This window comes from Heloderma suspectum, chromosome 1 (genome assembly GCF_057233095.1).
Source record: "Heloderma suspectum isolate Gila_16-S chromosome 1, 16-S_ref, whole genome shotgun sequence".
Lineage (NCBI taxonomy): Eukaryota > Metazoa > Chordata > Lepidosauria > Squamata > Helodermatidae > Heloderma > Heloderma suspectum.
In genome coordinates, this window is record NC_139458.1 from 143332524 (window position 1) to 143348110 (window position 15587).

A 15587-nucleotide genomic window follows, 5' to 3' on the forward strand; every position below is an offset into this window, starting at 1 on the left:
CGGAGTTATGGCTTAAGAAAGCGGGGCGGGGGGGGGGTGAAAGTGCCCCCCAGTTCCTCCTCGGCGAATCGAGGCTGTCTCGCCGGCCCAACCTCTGACGCCTCGCCCCTTCACCCCACTCGCGGGGACGTGTGCGTGTCTCTCTCGGGGTGCCCCCGGCTGGCTCGCGTGCCCGGCTCCCTGGGCTCCGACGGGGAGGGAGGGGGGGAGGGAGCTAAGCTGGTTGAAGTTTAACCACCACCTCCGGGGGCCTATTGTTCGGCAGGAGGCCCGATATTTCCACAGCGGCTCGTAGGATCTGATTAACCGGCTGAGACAACAATGCCGCCTGGGCCGGGCTTCCCCTCGCAGCTGCCAGCGGGCAAAGTCAACACAACGCCCGGGAGCGCAGCAGCCCCGGAGGAGCCAGGGGCCTTCGCCGGAGCCGAGGCTCAGCCCCGGGACCTGTTTCGGTGCCAGCCAAGGCTCGGCTCTGGAGCCACGTGCAAAGGGACAGGACGCATGAGACTGGCCCGGAGCATGTGCAAAGTGATTTTCGGTGTCTTTCGTCCGGCCGAGAAGCTTCAGCCAGCCTCGTGCACATCAAGTGGCAGGGGGACACGACACACAGGAATCCTAAAACAGATTGCAGAGCTTGAGTCCCCCCCCCCCCCATTATCTCTTTTAGAAATAAATGAAGGACTTCCCGGGGCATTGCCCTCCTCTGGACCCACCTCCCCGCCCCCGGCCGCTCCTTCTCCCGGCTGCTTGCCCCTTCTCTCTGTGCTACCCTTCCTCCTTCTTTGCCAGTTCCTTGGCCCCATAGACGGCCCCTCCAGCCGCTTCGTTTACCCCATTTAGCAGGGATGGGGAACGTGTGGACCGTCAGAAGTTGTTGGCCTACAACTCCCATCATCCTTCACCGTTAGTTATGCTGGCATAACTAACTGGCAGGGCTGACGGGAGCTGCAGTCCAACAACTTCTCTCCCCACCCCTGCCGTTTAGGCCCCATACAGGATATCTGCAGGAGCCCTCCGATTCTGGCCTTCGTTGGGCCTCGGACAACTCGTGGCCGATATCAGCACCCTCATCTGCACCACCAGTTCCCCCATCATCATCATCCTCATCAGAAACATTCCTCGGCCGCCTGTCAGGGCTGTCCCCCCCCCGCCCCCAATCACTGGAGGCAGGGCCCTACCGCACCTCCTCCCTCTCTGCTGTGTGCGCGCATGCGGAAAGAACTCTAAAAGTGTAAGAGCCCGCGTGGCGTAGTGGCCAGGGTGCTGAACCGCCCATCGTGAAATCCGGGTTCTAGTCCCCCTCAGCCATGAAGCTCCCTGGGTGACTCTGGGCCAGTCACTGACTCTCGGCTTAGCCTACTTCACAGGGTTGCTGTGAGGGTGAAATGGAGAGGGGGAGGTGCATGTAAGCCGCCCTGGGTTCCTTGCAAGAGGAGAACAGGCGGGATATAAAAGTAATACTAAAGAAATAATAACTAACTAGCTCTGCTCAGTCATGCGGGAAGTTCTTCCTGGGGATGCCTTTCGCAGGGGCAAGAGGAATCCTTGAGTTTCTGAAGCCCATTACCAGCAACCCTAACAAGCCAAGATCTGGTACATTTGGGGTGCCATGTCGCTTTGGGGGCATGGCACCCTCTTAGTGCCTTTGCAATTGCAGGGCACTCTACAACCTTCGCCATATTTCCTCTCACAACAATGATGGGAGATTGGGACTTGCCTTAAAACCCGCAGTGAATCCATGGCAAAAGTGCCCAGGGACGGACACACACACACACACACATACACACACAAACTCTGGTTCTCCGATCCAACTCCGACTTTCTCGGTACGGAGATGTTGCAGAAATCAGAGTCAGAGAGACCACGGAGTGAAGGAAAAAGAGTTCTTTATTTAACGTGCGGGCTTAAGGCTGGAATAACTTCCAAAGAGCATTCCAAAGACACATTTGTTTCCTAGAGCCATAGCGTTGGAAGAAGTGACCACAAAGCTCATCTAGTCCACCCCGCTGGCGATGATACAGCAGGAGGCCATTCAGCCTCTGCTCACAAGCCTCTAGGAAAAGGAGAAGTCCAAACAGCCTCGGCGACGCCACGGCACCAAGGCCTGGACGCGAGGGTGCATCCGGGCATGTGGAGTAGAGCAATGTCAAGCATCGCTTGTCTGCGGTGGAGACCAGAGGGGATTCTGCGCGGAGGGCAACAGGTGCCAGTCCATCCCCATCCACTGGATGCTTCCCATAGGACATTTGCCCTAGGGTTCTTTGGACTACAACTCCCATAATCCCCGAGCACTAGCCATGCTAGCTGGCGCTTATGGGAGGTGTAGTCCAAAAGTCTGGAGAGCGCCAGGTTGCCTAGGAGAAGCGGCCCTGCCTTCAGAGAGGACCCCAGAGCCAGTGGCTGCCCCCACGCCCAGTGCATACTGGGTGCAGGCAGCAGCAGTAGGGAGATGGAGCGGAAGCAGAGCAGGACGGGGCCACAAGGCAGCATCGAGGCCAATGGCGACACCACCATGCGGGAAAGGGCGTGACGAAGACGAGATGTGCTGAACCGGAAGGACTTCAGACCTATGGCCCTCCTGGCTCATCTCCGCAGGCACCTCGAGCCGGCGCTGCTTGCTACACCCAGGGCCAACATCATCCCTTGACTTGCCTGGAGGCTTGCTGTGTGCAGCAATCCGGCAGCCCGCCTTCGTCGGGCGCTGGGGCAGCTTCACGCAAGTGCTGTCCGCTGTCTCTCCACCTCTCTCCGCCCGCCCCACCAGCCGTGGGAAATCTTTCTTCACCATAGTTTAGGGGCAGGGATGGAGATGGGGTTGACCTACAATTCCGTCACCCTTCATCACTGGGTATGCCGGGTATGGCTGATGGGAGTTGCAGCCCCACGATGGCTGGAAGGTCGCCCGTTCCCCACCCCCGGTTTAGGCAGAGACCAGGGCGTGAGGACCTTTGCTCCCATCCTGCTTCCGCGCGATCAGAGCGCCGTCCTTCCCGATGGCCTCGGGATTCCCCGCTGGAGAGAGGGCATGATCCCTTCCCTGGCAGGGTGTGCCGAGAGTGCATTACGCTGGCAAGGTTGGGGGTGGAGAGAAGAACGGCAGGTAGGCTGGGCCCCCGGCCTCCTGGGACCCAGCAGTCTCCGCAGCTCCTGTCAGCCCCAGCCAACATGGCCGATGGGCAGGGATTATGGGATCTGTAGTCCTAAACTTCTGGAGGGCACCGGGTTGCCTAGCCCTGGGACATGACAGAGAGCATACAGCCAACGAAGCTAGGCTCCCATCCTGTGAACCACCCACGTTTGTTCCCAAATCGCCCCAGGCCAACTTCTTGGGGCTTAAAGCAATCCTCCTCGGGATGACCATACCGGGGGGAGCGTGGATGTGGCCCTAGTATAGTTTGAGACTGGGGCTCAGCACAGCCACGGCTTCGGATGCAGGGGCCTCTCCCTGGTTCTGACGAGTGAGGGAAGGGGAGGGTTTGACTGGCAGAGACGCGGCGGGCACACGGCGCAGGCTGGCGCATGCGACGGTAGCCGCGGGGAGTCCTCGGGTCTCCTGGCATTGCAGCCCAGGGGGCGCTATTTCCTTACTTTTAAACCAGTAAGAGCGCGCCGCGCTCTTCTAGGGGAGGGGAGGGGAGGGGAGGACGTTGCCTTCGCACGAACGTTTGAACCCTCGAACAGAGGCTGCGATGATGCTGTCGGGTGAGCGGGGAGGCACGTGCGCTGGGCTCAGGCAGCATACAGACGGTCTCACTGTCCCCAGCGCGCAAAGCTCGTGCGCGCAAGTGGCAGATCTCTGTTCTGCCATTCGCTTCTCCTTTGCCTTCAGACGATGCTTGGAGGTTAAAATTTAAAAAAAACAAAACAAAACTAGCAGGAGCAGGTAAACCGAGAGATAAACTGAGATGCTGCTACTTCTTGGAAGCCTTGGTCCCAGGTTCAGTCCCTGCCATCCGCAGGTAGGACTAGGAAAAATTCCTGCCTGAAACCCTGGGGAGATGCTGCTGTCATTCAGTGTTGACAAAACCGGGCTACATGGACCAAAGGTCTGACTCGCTATAAGGCAGCTTCCTATGTTCCTGTCGGTAACCCAGGAAGAGTAAAACTGTGCTTGCTCCATGTTACAAGAAAGATCAGCACTTCTCTGTGCCAAGACTTGTGGGTCCTGTATACAATTTGTATACAATACAAATTGTATGCAATACAATAACAATGAGTGTTGATAGGGATTTCCGAAATAAGTAAACGAATAAATGGCCAATGAGGCAATGTATGCACATTGGCACATATCATTGGCTCATTTGATACTCTGCTAATCAGGGGACGGGCAATAAACCAGCCAGCCAGCTTTGTAAGTCCTATCTGCAGTCTTAAGGCACAGCGATGCATTGAAAAAGAAACAGAAAAGAAAAAACTGAGATTTCTCAGAAACCTGAATTCTCTGTGCCCAGCAGCTCTTTGTATTTGTGTGATGTTTTCTTGGAAGACACACTGCACCGAGATCCAGTCTAACGCTTGGTATGAGGATGACTGGAGCTTAGACCTGAGGAAGAGGCGGGAGAAGGAAGACTTCAGGCTGATGGGAATTTGGGACTTCAGCCAAGGAAGAGCTGTGGGTTGGTACGGAGGTGCATTCGCAGAGATCCCTCCTATTCATCCCAGGGCCTTTGCACTCAAGTCACAGCCCCACCTCAGGGCAAGCATTTATGAATTTTTATGATGTAAAAGCAAGAGCTCACTCACACAAGATGCAGAGTTTGTGAAAGAGAGATCACAGCCTTCCCCAGCTGGGTGCCCTCCAGATGGTTTGGACTGAAACTCCCATCACCCCCAGACAGCATGATCAATGCTCAAGAATGCTGGGCGCTGTACTCCAAAACACCTGGTGGGCACCAAGTGAGAAAAGGCTGCCACACTCCCTTTGCAGGTTCCAGCACAACCCTATGCTATCTACTCAGAAGTAGACCCCTTAGTGTGTGTGTATAAGATTGCAGCCTTGATTTCACCCTTCAGCTGGGTGGGGAAACCTGTGGCCCTCCAGGTACTGTTGAACTACAACTCCCCATCAACCTTGATCATTGGCCATTCTAGCTGGGGCTCATTCTCATAGAAGTTGGAGTCCAACAACTTCTACAGGGCTGCAGGTCCCCCCATCTCTGGGCTACGGGAACAAGTTGTGTAGATAAGGAAAGTGAGTTTATATTTCATTTTGCTGTGCAGCTTTCTTCTGCATTCCTCTTAACTCTCCCCCAACTGTTTCTCCTTATCTTTAATAAACGCCGTCCTCAGTTTACTGTAAGTGGTCATGAAGCCTTGTGTGGTTATTGGGTGGGGCACTGAGGCAAGCTGTTTGATTTGGGGATACAGACTCTATGGAGGCAGTGGCACTTTTAAATAATAATACAAAAATACCCACCCTCTCCTTCTGTATTTTGAAGGGTTCTCTGTATGCAGGGCAAAACAGCAGGCATTGCTGTGGATCAACCTTCCTCAACTGGGTGCCCTCCAGATGTGTTGGACTGCAACTCCCATCATTCCAGAGTTGCGGTCTAACACATCTGGAGGGCACCATGTTGGGGGAGGCTGCTGTAGAAGCTAGTAACACAAGGCTGGTTAGAGTACAATGCTATGCATATTTGGACAGAAAAAAAGTCCTACAACTCCCAGCATGGGCAATACCTTGATTAGGACCAACCAAAGTGCCACAGAAATGTACAAGCTTTCAAATTCCTCTAGCCTGATGAAGAGTTCCTGAGAGTGCGAAAGCTTGCACACTTCTGTGGCATTTTGGTTGGTCCTAATAAAAGTATTGCCCAGCTGTGGATCTCACATTTGTTCAACAGAAGTGCTTAAGTAGCCTGAATGCAGCCATGGGTATGGAACCCTAACAACAAGTACTAGTTCTAACCCAAAGCTTCAAGAAATTACTGCTTCTGCTCCCACCCTTAACAAATATATTAATAATTAAAAACATCTTCAGATGGTGTTAAAGAGCAAACATCTTTAAACAGATTGTGCAAATCACTTTCAGGCATGATGTCCTCACACCAGTTGTTACCAACACATCTCTGAATATGGAACTGTAGGATTTACACTTGGGCTATCCCACACCACACACACCTGGAAGCCCCTTATGATTTGGGGTTGCCCCACAGCATATTTGGCTTGATTTGGGGTGGCTCACAGCTTATTGCAAGGTGCAAAATCCACTGTCCCTTTACTTGTGGGTGTACTGGCAAGGGGGGAAATATAATTGGGTGTGGGAACACCACCCAAAATGAAGTGTAGAGTAGTTTCCACTGTTAGTCTTACATAGAGGAGACCCACTGAAATGAATGGGACTTGGCTTAGTCATGACTAACTTAGCTCTCATTCATTTCAGTGGGTTTACTCTGTGTAGGACTAACATTGGATACTGCCCTTAAGGCTGAATATAAGGCTTGGATTCTAAGAAAAGTTAGCTTAGGGCACAATCTTATGCATGCTTAGAAAGAAAAAAGTGCATTAGGATTGCACCTTTAAGGAAATGGAAATCCATGCCAGTTGACTGCAAATCAACCATAGATATACCAGTAGATCCACATCTGCCTTCTGCCCATTCCTGCAGGGAGATAGCATCCCTCCCAGCTCTCATGCTGCTTTTGAGAAGCAGAGGAGAGTCATCAGGACCTGTGGGACCAAAGGGGCTGATATAACATCACTCTGCAAGGTTATGATTCTCAAACCCACAGGGGTAGGCAATCCAGTGCAGTCCAGATGTTTTTGACTACAGCTCCCACAGTACTTGAACATTGGCCATGCTGGCTGGTGCTGATGGGAGCTGTAGTCTAAAACATCTGAAGGGCGCCATGTTGTCTGTCATATACATTGGATTCAGCACTAGAATGGGATTTGGTGGGGCTTGATGGAAGTACCAGCTGGACTGATAGACTTGCCCAAGGCTATGCAGCTATCCTCAACTCTCCAGAGGTAAAATGGGAGTAACAGTGATCAGTCTCATGGGCTTGCTGAGAGGACAAACACTACACACTTATGGAGCTTTTAATTATATATAAATGAGCAGGGACAGTCAGATTAGTACTAGGAGCTGGGTCCCCCACCCCCTTCCTCCACACTAATACCATGGGCAGCTTTCTTTTCCATTATGTTACTTATGGCCCAGATATTCTTTCATCTATAGCAGAGGTGGGAGATGTTCAACCTTTGTTTTGAATTTCAGCTTCCAGAAGCCCCAGCCTGCATGGCCAGTGTTAAGGGACTGTGGGAACTGTAGCCCAAAACATCTAGAGCACCAAACGTTCCCCACCTCTGATCCATAGACTCAGGGGGCTTCCACACAGAAGGTTCCTAGCGCTACCCACCAAAAGACATTCTGCAACTATTCCATCTTCATGGATATTTTCCTGGTGAAGTAAGAACATAGGAGCAGCCATGCTGGATCAGACCAAGGGTCCATCTAGTCCAACGCTCTGTTCACATCATGGCCAACCAGTTGCCTATGGGAAACCCACAAGCAGGACATAAGAACATAAGAAGAGCCATGCTGGATCAGACCAAGGGTCCATCTAGTCCAGCATTCTGTTCACACAGTCGCCAAGCAGCTGTCGACCAGGAACCCACAAGCAGGGCATGAGTGCAACAGCACCCCCCATGCATGTGTCCCAGCAACTGGTGTACATAGGCTCACTGCCTCTGCTACTGGAGGTAGCACATAGCTATCAGGACTAGTAGCCATTGATGGCCTTTTCCTCCAAGAATTTGTCCAACCCCCTTTTAACACCATCCAAATTGGTAGCCATCACTACATCCTGTGGTACCAAATGCCATAGTTTAATTATGCACTGTGTGAAGAAGTATTCCTTTTATCTGTCCTGAATCTCCCACCAATCAGCTTCATAGGATGACCCTGGGTTCTAGTATTATTCTACTGTACTTTTAAACCACCCAACAACCAAAGCTCTCTGCATGGTGTACAGTACATTATAAGCATAAAATACAAACAAAATAAATGCTGCTTGTCAAGAACAAATCCTGCCAGACAAATCTGATTTCATTTTTTGATCAGGTAACCTCCCTTGTGGACTGTGGGGATGCTGTAGACATCATATACCTCGACTTCAGCAAAGCTTTCGACAAAGTGCCCCATGATATCCTGATGAGCAAACTAGCTCAAAGTGGGCTAGATGAAACAACGATCTGGTGGATCCACAGTTGGCTTCAGAATCGGACTCAAAGAGGGCTTATCAATGGGACCTTCTCAAACTGGGTAGAGGTAATGAGCGGGGTACCGCAGGACTCAGTCCTGGGCCTAGCGCTCTTCAACATTTTTATTAATGACTTGGAGGAAAAGGTGCAGGGAATGCTGATCAAATCTGCAGATGACATAAAATTGGGTGGGATAGCTAATACTTTGGAAGACAGAAACAAAATTCAAAGTGATCTGGATAGACTGGAGCTCTGGGCAGAAAACAACAGAATGACATTTAATAGGGATACATGCCAAGTTCTGCACCTAGGAAAAAGAAACCAAATGCACAGTTACAAGATGGGGAATACATGGCTCAACCACACTACAAGCGAGAAGGATCTTGGAATTGTTGTCGATCACAAGCTGAATATGAGCCAACAATGTGATGTGGCTGCAAAAAAGGCAAATGCTCTTTTGGGCTGCATTAATAGAAGCATAGCTTCCACATCCTGGAAAGTACTAGTTCCCCTCTACTCAGCACTGGTTAGGCCTCATCTGGAGTACTGTGTCCAGTTCTGGGCACCACATTTTAAGAAGGATGCAGACAAGCTGGAGAGGGTTCAGAGGAGGGTGACAAAGATGACCAGGGGACTGGAAACAAAGCCCTATGAAGAGAGACTGAAAGAACTGGGCATGTTTAGCCTTGAGAAGAGAAGACTGAGGGGAGATATGATAGTGCTCTTCAAGTATTTGAAAGGTTGTCACAGAGAGGAAGGCCAGGATCTCTTCTCCATCATCCCAGAGTGCAGGACACGGAATAATGGGCTCAAGTTACAGGAAGCCAGATTCTGGCTGAACATCAGGTAAAACGTCCTGACTGTTAGAGCAATACAACAATGGAACCAATTACCTGAGGAGGTGGTGGGCTCTCCCACACTGGAGGTATTCAAGACGAGGCTGGACAGCCATCTGTCAGGGATGCTCTGACCTGGATTCCTGCACTGAGCAGGGGGTTGGACTTGATGGCCTTGTAGACCCCTTCCAACCCTACTATTCTATGATTCTATGATTCTAACAAAGAATCAAACCAGTGCAGAATAAAACCAAGATAAAACCACCAGCAGAGAATAAAAACCATTCTTGCACATAAAACCAAATTAAAAACACCAGCAGAATAAAAGCACTAAAAAAAGTTTTTAAAATGCCTGGCAGAATGAAAAGGTCTTCGTCTTGTGCTGGAAAGACCATAATGCAGGTCTCTCTGGGGAGGGCGTTCTACAGATGGGGTGCCACCACTGAAAAGGCCCTTTCCCTGGTAGCCACCCCACTCGCCTCATTTGGCGGGTGCACCTGGAGGAGCAGCTCAGATGATGATCTTAATGTTCAGGTAAGGAAATATAGAAAGAGGCCTTCAGGCAACCTGGCTCCAAGCTATTTAGGGCTTCAAAAGTTAAAACCAGCACTTTGATGATAACAGACTCATCTAGAAGCAGGCACCCTCAATATCCAAGTCAGTATCTCAGTTTCAGGATCGTAATAGTGGCTGCCTCCAGACTCAGTTTAACGAACAAATTGTGAGTGCCATCATCGATGTACATGCAAATGCATCATAGTGTCAGCAGCTCTGTGCTGGGCTGCCTTTTCAGTCTCTCTCTGCTACTGAACCTGATGAGCAGGAACTCCTTCTTAACAACAACACTCCAAATCCTCATTGTAACGGCTGATGTTGGACCCTTCCCCATGTCACTTGCAACCTGATTTCCTAGCAGGAAACATCTAGTGCATGGGTGAAAGTAGCTTAGCCTCTGAACAGGAATGCTGGGCCACTCCAAACCAATCTTCGGCTTTTCCTTTTGCTGATGAGGGACCTTTAATGGCAAACGCAGATGCTCGCCTGGGGTGCGCCACTTGGGCAGGGCCATGCAGTGGTCAGAGAACGTGTTCTGCAGACGGAGCACACACCCATTCTGCTTGTCGCCTGCATAGTGTTCACTTGGAATGACAGCCTTTAGGACACACTTGGGCTGGAGCCAGACAATAATTTTAAAGAGATCTGGAAGTGGTTTGAGAGAGGTTTAGCTTTCTGTGGTGTATTACCAGACTGTCTCTGGCCAAACAGGTTGTGCAGGTTTTCGATATATATATATTTTTTAACAGCCAGACTTGTTGGGGCAAAGGTAACCATGGATACACTCACAGAAACCATGGTCCCTCCTTCAAACTGCCTTCAGCTTTCTGTGTGTGTGTGGTGGAAGTGGCAGGGAGTTTGCCCCTTGCTGTCTCAGTACAAATCTTTGCATACACTTTGCATATAGGCATGATTGCTTTGCCTGAAATGGCAGGCTTCAAGTTTGGGGGAGTTTGTTTGTTTTGGCAAAATAAATGCTGCTTGTCCACTATTGCCCCCATAAGCACTGGCCTGAATGAGATGTACAGTCAGGGCCAGAAATATTGGAACGAGGATAACTGTTTTGGCAGTTGGCTTCTGTACACCACCATACTGAAGTTGAAAGGAAACACACCCAGATGGGAGCAAAGTCAGGACTTTCAGCTGTAATTCAAGGGGTTTGACAAAAGTGGGGCACTACCCATTCAGGAAGTACAGCCAGTGGCATGCACACACACCCATCGTTGGTGGCTCATAAGTAATGGAACCAATGGCTAACAAGCAGCTGCATAGCCAGGTGTGACCTGTTTCCTGGGTACCCCATGACAAATCAAGCAGATAAAAGGCCTGGAGGGGGTTCTGAGTGTTACATTTGCATTTGGTAGCTGTTCCCTGGAACTCCCAACATGAGGTCCAAAGGGGTGTCCATGCGAGTGAAGGAGGCCATCATTAGGCTGAGGAAACAACATAAACCCATCAGAGAGGTAGCAAAAACAGTGGGAGTGGCCAACACAACAGTTTGGAACATCCTGAAAAAGAAGGAATTAACTGGCAAGCTCAGCAACAGCAAAAAGCCTGGAAGACCACGGGAGACAACTAAAGTGGATGACTGCAGAATTCTGCTCATGGTGAAGAGGAACCCGTTCACAACATCTAGCCAGGTCAAGAACGCTCTTGTGGAGGTAGGCATGTCATTGTCAACATCTACAGTGAAGAGACAGCTTTATGAATGTAAATACAGAGGCTTCACAACAAGGTGCAAACCACTGGTAATGCTCAAGAACAGAAAGGCCAGATTAGCCTTTGCCAGCAAACACCTAAAAAAGCCTGCCCAGTTCTGGAATAAGATTCTTTGGACTGATGAAACCAAGATTACCTTGTGCCAGAATGATGGGAAGAGAAAAGTATGGAGAAGGAAAGGAACAGCTCATAATCCAAAGCATACCGCATCATCTGTCAAACATGGTGGAGGCAGTGTTATGGCATGGGCATTTATGGCTGCCAATGGAACCGGGTCACTGGTGTTTATTGATGACCTGACTGCTGATCAAAGCAGCAGGATGAATTTTGAAGTGTATAGGGCTATACTTTCTGCTCAGATTCACCCAAATGCTGCCAAACTGATAGGATACTGCTTCATATTGCAGATGGATAATGACCCAAAACATACAGCAAAAGCTACCCAAGAGTTTCTCAAGGCAAAGAAGTGGGATGTTCTTCCATGGCCAAGTCAGTCACCTGATCTCAACCCAATAGAGCATGCTTTTCACTTCCTGAAGACTAGACTGAAGACCCACAAACAAGCAGCAGCTGAAGGCAGCTGCAGTAAAGGCCTGGTAAAGCATCTCGAGGGAGGAAACTCAGCATCTGGTCATGTCCATGGGTTCCAGACTTCAGGCAGTCATTGACTGCAAAGGATTTTCATCCAGGTATTAAAGGTGATTCTTAAGTTTGAGATGATGTTGGTTTGTTCCATTACTTATGAGCCACCAACGACGGGGGGGGGGTGTATGCCACTGGCTGTATTTTCTGAATGGTTAGTGCCTCGCTTTTGTCAAACCCCTTGAATTACAGCTGAAAGTCCTGACTTCGCTCCCATCTGGGTGTGTTTCCTTTCAACTTCAATGTGGTGGTGTACAGAGGCCAACTGCCCAAACAGTTATCCTTGTTCCAATATTTCTGGCCCTGACTGTAGCTTGATAAGCAGTACATGTGAAATTAACAAGGGGTCTAGATGCCAGGGAAACAGTGTTGCAAAGTCACTATGACAAATAAAGGAAAGGGCTTCGGTAATGAAAGAACAGGGGTACAACAATGGCTATGAAGGAGGACAGTGCAAGACTTTTCTCAAGAGCCTCTGGAAGAAGAAGAGGAAGAAAGACAACAAATCCGGGTGGTTAATAAAACCATGTCAATCAATGCAACCTACAAAATGCAACCCTCTAACATAAAAAATCAATTTAAAACAATATTGGTACAATATCACACAGCTAATGTAAAGCCAGCAAAATGACCATAAAATCAGCTCACAGTCAGCATAAAACCAGCACAAAGGCAGCATAAAGTTGAGATAAAAACGGCCTTAAAAAACAGCAAGGGGAAAGACAGTGCCAAGATTTTAAAAGGCACACAAAACAAGATTATGCAATAAAGATGACGATGATGATGCCAGGCTGAACCCACCTTGATTATATGAATAGCCCAATTGAAGTGACCGAAGCCACAGATTTACAAGAGCTGGGGTTCACGGTCAGCAGTGGGGATGGATTGACATAGACATCTTTACAAATCTTCAGGAACAGATTTCTGAATTCCCTTTTTTTAATATAGAGAAGCATATTCATTTTTTTCTCCTCAAGGAGAATTGTGTTTGGTGAAGTTGCGGTGTGAAGATTCTAGGTTTTTCCTCCATGATGTCTTTTTGAATTGGAAATATCTCTGTTCGCTGGAAGGAACAAAGAAGCCTTTCTAGACAGGGGGAAAACAAAGAAACTCAGAACCCTTGGATTGTTTTCCTTTGTGATCTACTTACAATAAGCTGAATCCAGCACCCATAGTGCAATATTCCATCTTCACATGATGGCAAGTGGCACCTGTGCGGCAGCTGGATGACTGCACTCCGTGTTCGCAGTTTTAAAAGCATCAGCAGGGCAGGTAGCACGCTCCAGCCCTAGGAGGGCAGAGTGTACAGCCTTCAAAGATCAACAACATTTTCTCAGAAGAAGCAGAAGGTATGCAAAATGGCACGGTGTGGCTCTGTGGAGTGTAGCTGCTGTGCTTGTGCCTGTCTTTACATAAACAGGGATGTGTGCTACCATTCCTGATTGGCGCAGCACAGTGGTGCTCAGTCTGAAGAACTGCAGTCCAATTCTAGGCATATTTATTAGGAAGATGCCTCTTATCAGCCTTCCTCAACCTGGTGCCCTCCAGATGTTTCCAACTACAACTCCCAGCATCCCTGACCATTGGTCATACTGGCTGGGGCTGATGGGAGCTGAAGTCTAAAACAACAGGTTGGAGGGTGTGGTTCTATGCCATGGGTGAGGATGCTTTTTTTTCTGTTGAAGGTCACATGCCAGTGGTGGGAGGGGCTACGGCTGGCAGGGGAGGACTGGAGCAGCAGTGGGTGGAGCTTAACCCTCTTTCTCTTTCTGCCACTTCCTTCTCTCCCCCCTCCGCCCCCACTCCTCTCCACTCAGCAGGCTGCTGGGAGATGATAGATCACTCTTGCCAGAGGTCTGATTGTGTGCAGAGAGCTTTTGAAATAGGCTCTGGGGCCAAAAGTTGCCCACCCCTGGTCTACACTGACTGACTGTGGTTCTCCAAGGTTCCAGACAGAATCCTTCTCCAGTCATTCCTGGAGATGCTGGGGATTGAACCTGCAGCCTTTTGCATGCAAAGCAAATGCTGTGAAGGGCTGGGTTACAGCCCTTCCCAGAAATTATACTGCATTCAATGGGCCTCATCCCTAATGGGTGCCCTTTGGACTGCAGTCTTTAAAATGCCCCCTTTATGTCTTCCTGGAGATCTTCAGGACTGGGAAGAAACATTGGATTTTCTTACATATAAATTCCAGGGCATCGTGAATGCTCCCAAGACGCATTCTGCATCTATATTTGCCCAACTGCAGAATCTCTGGCATTATCAGATGCTGCAAGGAGGTTGATTATTAGTCCGAACAAACATGCTTCATCCTGACTGAACACCTGTAATGTTCCAAGGCTGAAGGGGGTCTCCCCCAGGATGTTTGTATGTCCAATGGGGTGCATCACCATCATATTTTTTGTGATGAATCACTCCCAGTCACATAAGTAGAGAGGAGCTGGGGCACCACTCTTTTTTTAAAGTAGAGAGTTGCTGGGACACTACTCTTTTTCCATACTATTTTGTCAGCCCTGGCAAAGAGCTGGAAATCCAAAGTAGGCTGTCTTTTCTGGCTAGAAGTCCTTGCCCCTATACAGTCACCATGCCCTATCCCCAAAATCCAAATCTTGATCCAGTTGAAAGTAAAGCCCAGAAAATTAGGTCAGGGATTTGCATACCTTCAGATTCCTAATAATCCTGTGTTAAAAAAGCAAAAACATAAAGAAACTTCCTATTGGCATATTTGAAGGCTGAACTGTGACCTTGTTTTGGCTTTGTTCTATTGGCAAGCGTTACTCTTATCTGACTTCTTGCAAAGCTTATCTTGCCTACTTGAACTTTTAGAAGAGCCAACTACTTGCAAGGAGCTCCGATATGATCTAACAGTGCAGCTCTTGCAAAGTTAATCTTGTTTACATCTCATAAGCAATTAGGCCTTTTAGGTCTAGGAAGCTGCAATGTAGAAAGAAAACACTCTGTGTGAGATTAACTACAACAAATGCAAAACTGAGTGGATAGTAAGATTCAGTAGGCAGGGCACTCAGCCCTGCTTTGAAAGGTACGGCACATTGACACAGAGTTGGCAGGACTGCACTGCTGCATGGTGACTCATGTAGATGAAGGTAGAAAGTTGGATCTGAGCTCTAGGAGGCTTACATGATTGTTACTCCTAGCAACACATTTTCCCCTTTGAAATACATTCAGATGTCATAAACTGAATCCAAATTATCGCTCCACTGCCCCCCGCCCCCAAGGGTGGGTAGAGAAAGATCCCATTGCTAATTCAGAAATGGAAGGTTAGGTGCCTGGGTATAATACAAGTGCTAGAGAAACCCGTTTCTCATTTGGGATAGGGGCTGGATAGACACCTTTCCTATGAAAGAAGGACTCTGCACTACATGGGCTAGAACAGCAGAAATAATTTAATATAGGCTTGAAACTGCATTATGTGTTTGGCTATGCAGTGATTGGAAAAGACCCTGATGCTGGGAAAGACTGAAGGCGAAAGGAGAAGGGAACGGCAGAGGATGAGATGGCTAGATAGCATCACCGATGCAATGAATATGAACTTGAGCACGCTCTGGGAGAGAGCGGAGGACAGGAAGGCCTGGCATGCTATGGTCCATGGAGTCACGAAGAGTCGGACACG